The sequence below is a fragment of the Benincasa hispida genome, chromosome 9 (genome assembly GCF_009727055.1).
Source record: "Benincasa hispida cultivar B227 chromosome 9, ASM972705v1, whole genome shotgun sequence".
NCBI classification, from domain to species: domain Eukaryota; kingdom Viridiplantae; phylum Streptophyta; class Magnoliopsida; order Cucurbitales; family Cucurbitaceae; genus Benincasa; species Benincasa hispida.
In genome coordinates, this window is record NC_052357.1 from 37932677 (window position 1) to 37938174 (window position 5498).

Below are 5498 nucleotides of genomic sequence, written 5' to 3' on the forward strand. Positions count from 1 at the left end.
ATATATAAGAGACTAACGGCAACTTTTAATTATTTTATTTTATTTTATTTTTTTGTTTAATTTGACCGTCGGGTCAATTTTTTTTTTTAACAAAACCGATTTTCATTTCTTTTCTTTTCCTTTATTTATTATTTTTTAAAGGAAAACCAAAAAACATTTGTAATAGATAGTAAAATAAGGGGAAAAAATCTAAAAATATATCATCTATTTAAAATATTTATAAATATGAAAGGGTTGATTAGTTAATTTTTGAATTTTTTTTAATTTTCAATTTCGTTCTCTTCTGTCTTGTCTTCTTGCACCCATGCTTCTTCATTTTTTTTTTTTAATTATTTTCTTTTCTTTTTTTTCTTCGATTTTTGCTTCTTTCTTTTTATTTTAATTTATTTTCTGAGTTTTGATTCTCCCCCTTTTTTCTAATTTTCTTTTCCTTCTCCACCTTTTGCTTTCGATTTTTGCTTCTTCTTCTTCTTTTTTTTTTTTTCTTTTCTTTCTCTATATTTTGCTTCCTCCCTTTCTTTTTATTTTTTTCTTTTCTTTATCTAGTTTTTCTTCTTCCTTTTCTTTCTTTTTTTCTTTTTTTTTTTATATATATTTCCTTTCTTTTTTCTTCCCTTTCTTTTTTTCTTTTCTCTTAATTTTTTTAATTTTCTTTCATTTCTCTAATTTTTGCGTTCTTCCTTTTTTTTCTCTCATTTCTCCAGTTTTTGCTTTAAAAACAAAATCTTCCCATTTTTCAGTTTTTGCTTCTTCTCTAATTTTTTTTAAAATTCTTTCCTTTATCCGATTTTTGCTTCTCCCTTTTTTTATAAGAATTACGAGGTTGATTTTCGTACTCGATATTTAAAAGTACTCATTCATAAGTGGCTTAACATCAACATACCAATTATCAATTTTGATTATTATAACAAAATATTAAATATAAATAGCATATGAAAGTCTATTAGTCATAGCCACTAATATTTTTTAGTAATAGAAGCAATTAATGATGACATGTTATTTGATGGTAAAAAAGAATTACAGAAGTTATCTCTAATAGCATGTTATCAATGATAGAAACTATCACTGATAATTACGATATAAGTGATATAAGTGATATTGGTGATAGAATTGAGGTGATATCCATATATCGATAATATTAATCATATAAAAGTCAATTCCATTTGATGAAAGTCTATCATTGATAGTCATTGCTAAAAGCTATTGATGATAGTCACGGATTGAAGTTATCAGCTACCAGTGATATCTGTATATCACTGATATGACTCATGTATATATCTTTAAAATAAATTATATTAATGACATTAGTGATATGACTTAAGTAAATATTAGAGATAGTCACTTATAGACCTCTTATTGATAGACTTCTATCACTTATGATTTTAAATGTTAATCTTTGAAAGATGATAGTTTCTTTTCAAAAGTTGATAACTACTTACAAAAGTCTATCATTGATATCCACTGATAGCCTTAGATGTTAATATTTCAAATTTCATTCCAATTGATCAAGTGTATCAATGATAGTCATTGCAAACTAATAGCAAATTAAAAGGTGATATTTCAAGTGTTATTATTTTAAGGTTGTATTAATATTTCTCAAATTGAAAACTATCACTGATAGCAGCTATCAAGGATAGCAACTGATAGCAGCTATCAATGATAGCAACTGATAGTAGCTATTAGTTGCTATCATTGGTAGTTGCTATCAGTGAAAGTTTTCAATTTGAGAAAACCAAAAGAAGAAGCGTGAAAAGGTGGGTTGCATGTAGGCTTTTTGGTCATTTACTTATATAGCTATCAGTGATATCTAGCGCTAGTTTTGTATTATATCCTTAATATGTTTATCCTTGTTCTACACCTATTATTATTTTGGGTTTGATTGTTATTTGTTCAACCAGCTCAAACCAAAATCCACCAATTGCAAATTGGCCCCATGTGTCACTTACTCATAGCTTCAAGTGCCACTCTTCAATAAGCCAAATTTGATGATCGGGCTGCCATGTCACCACCTCGAGTATTTTTCCATTAAGTTTCTTTTTGTTGTATTTCTTCGTTTGAACTCTGATTTGGGTAATTCAAAAGGCTTCGCAATCGTTGTTCCAAGCTCTACATATGGACTATTCAAAATAATAAAATTGTTAGTATACAAAATTAGATTTTTTATTAATTAATTTTATATTAATGGCCAAAAAGTTGATGATCTTTCCCTTTTTTATATGACAAACCATAGAAGAAAAATAACTTCAAATGTACATAATCATAGCAACACATGTGATCAATAAGTAATTTCATTATTAAGTATACATATCACTACAAAGATCATGCTTGAAATTCATTTAAAGGAATAAACTTCTCCCTCTTAATTAATGTTGCCCCTTAATAATACATTGAAAAGACACAATCATGCAACACATTCATAAGACATTTTTCTTATACTTCTCCCCTTTTAGAATCATCGAAAAGAATAGTAAATGTAACACCCCGCACATTTTTTTAGTAATATTGTAATTTCAGTAACTTTATTATTTAGAATTTCAGTAATTGTTATTAGTTGGAGGGCATTTTTGGAATTTTGGACTTCAAGTGTAAGTGCGGGAATTTAATTGTTGGCAAGAAATTATTTAAATTGGAAATTAATGGTATGAATTAATTTTCTTTTGAAAAGGAAAGAAATTTAATAGTATAAAATGGAATAAGGAAAGGAATTAAATATAATTATATTTATTTCCTTTTTAGTTTTTTCATTATTATTATTATTATTTTAAAACCCTCATTCCCTTTCTTCCTCACGCATCCACCGGTACTCCCCGCCCCTCAATTTCTTCTTCCTTCACAGAGCCCTACTTCCAGCCGCGTCATTCTGCCGCCGTCAGCCGCGAAGCCATTCTTCCACGCCATCGAATGTCTCGATGTCGGTAGCCACGTCGTGCCAAATCGAAAGGTTTTCTGTCGCTCGCCGTTCATCGCTGACCGCTGAGCCGCCCGTCCCGTCATCCAGCCCGATCTATCCAGCCTAGGTTCACTTCACCTCACCGTCAGATCTGCGTCGTCACGCCGGATCCGCTGCCTAACCGTCGGATTTCTTCTGTCGCCGCCACTGTTGCTTGTGCCAAATTCTCGGAGTCCTTAGGTAAGATAAAAGTTTTTAGAATTTCCTTTGGGGATTTTAGAATACTCGGTTGATTTTGGCTAAAATTATGAACGACCATCATGTTTGGGCCATAGATTTGAGTGTTGGAAGAGTTTTAAGATCGAAAGCGGATCGTGCGGCATTGCAAAAGTTGTTTCGGGTTGGTTAATCAAACTTTTGATTGTGGATTTGATTATGGACCAAGCCATAACTTTGGTAAGTTAAATTGGGGTTCGTTGGATTAAATGTGGTATGTTTTGGTTTTGGCTCCAAAGATTGAATTCTAGTGTTTGTGTTTTGTGCTAGGGGAATTAATTCGAGAGTTACCTTGTTGGAGATTAATTGCTTGGGTTAATTTTGGACTTAACTTTGAGGTAAGTAATCTTATTATTAGAACTGCCCACAGGCCAGGCATTAGATATATGTTAGCTTGATAAATGAATGTTATGGCCTAATGATAACATGATAGATTGATAGTATAACATGATCAAAGTATGTTCTGTTACGAGATCCGAATTATTTATTTATGCACATAGACACTTGAATGCTAGTATGAGATGGTATATGCTTCCATGGTTGTATTTGATCTGATGATGTTGAGATATACATGTATGTTGTAGAACCATGATATTGAGGTATATATGTATGTTGTAGAGCCACGATGTTGAGGTTTATATGTATGTCATAGATTCGTACAGTGATGATTATGATGTTGAGACTGTGCAAATGTCCTTACTGATTAGTTAGATGTCGATTAGATTTTATGTTTCCTTCGGGATTCACCAGTTTGTGTTTCCTCCGGGATTCACCAGTTTGTGTTTCCTTCGGGATTCACCAGTTTATGTCTCCTTCGGAATTCACCAAAGGTAGTGGGCATACTTAATTATAGTAGGATAAGACTCAGTCTCCTTCTTGTTTCATGTGTATATACGTCCCATGAGACTAGAGCAGTGTATATGTTTCACCAAAGGTGAGTATCTAGAGGACATAGATGTCTAGCCTGACCCTAGTAGTGGGGTTACTTACTGAGTATTTTATACTCATTCTTTCTCATGTTGTTGTTTCGGGTAAGGTTAGAGATGCACTAGCGATGGACAAGCGGAATTCGTGATCGAGTTACTGGGACTAGTTTTTACGCTTCCGCATCATGAGATTTAGAATTCTTTTCATGTTTCTCTTAACTTTTAGTTTTGATGTTTAAAACTTACTTTTAAGAATCGCTTTTCAGACTTATTTATTATCCTTTATGATTTATGGGTACCCTACTATTGTTTTAGTATTTAAATTTAATGAAAGTCTTTTGAACTTACCTTATTTAATTAGCATTTATTTCGCCATAACCAAGTGTCGTTTTGAGTTCCATGCATGCATGTATTTAGTAACGGCCTAACTTAAGTCCTAGGGGGTCGGGTCGTTACAGTTGGTATCAGAGTCCATGTTTTGGGTTCTGCAGACTGACTTACTACGTAAGTCTAGATAGTCCCTGTGGCCCAGTAACGGATCCCTCATCATCGCCAGGTACGTCCTACTAATGAAAGTTTTAATGCATATATGAGAACAGTGATGTAGCGTTTTAAATACATGATTTCTGAGAAAGACCCAGAAATAGCTAGCTAACGTATGAATTTATGACAGGACATGACACCTAAACCTAGAACAAGAAAGATAGTTAGAGAGGAAATGCAAGCAGAGAAAGGTGAGAGTAGTCAGACTGTTCCGACGGCTCCAAATCCGCCTATGACCCAAATTGATGAAAAGACGATGGAAGCTAGAATTAGTGAAGTTGTTGCATTCTCTCTAATGGGAAAGCTGCATGAGCTGATTTTTAGCACGATGGCAGGACAGACTGCCCAGACCCAGGCTCAGGAGGAACCGGTGCCACCCGAGCGGTTACCACATACCCGACCGCAGGAGAGAGACATGAAGGGGCTGTCTCTTGAGGCTAAACATCTGACGGATTTACGGAAGTATTAGCCTCGCCGCTTTGATCGATCGTTGGGGGACCCCACCAAAGCAGAGATGTGGTTGTCATCTATTGCTGTCTCTTATACACATCTAGATGTGTATAAGAGACAGCAACAGACCCGACCGCAGGATAGAGACATGTAGGGTCTGTCTCTTGAGGCTAAACATCTGAAGGATTTTCGGAAGTATAATCCTCGCCACTTTGATAGATCGTTGGGGGACCCCACCAAAGCCAAGATGTGGTTGTCATCTATTGAAACAATATTCCGTTTTATGAGGTGCCCGGAAGAGCACAAGCTTCAATGTGCAGTCTTCATGTTGACTGGTAACGCGAAAATCTAGAGGCGTTCAGCAGAAAAGATGATTGATACTGTGGTGAACTTGCAACCTAGGAGCAGTTCAA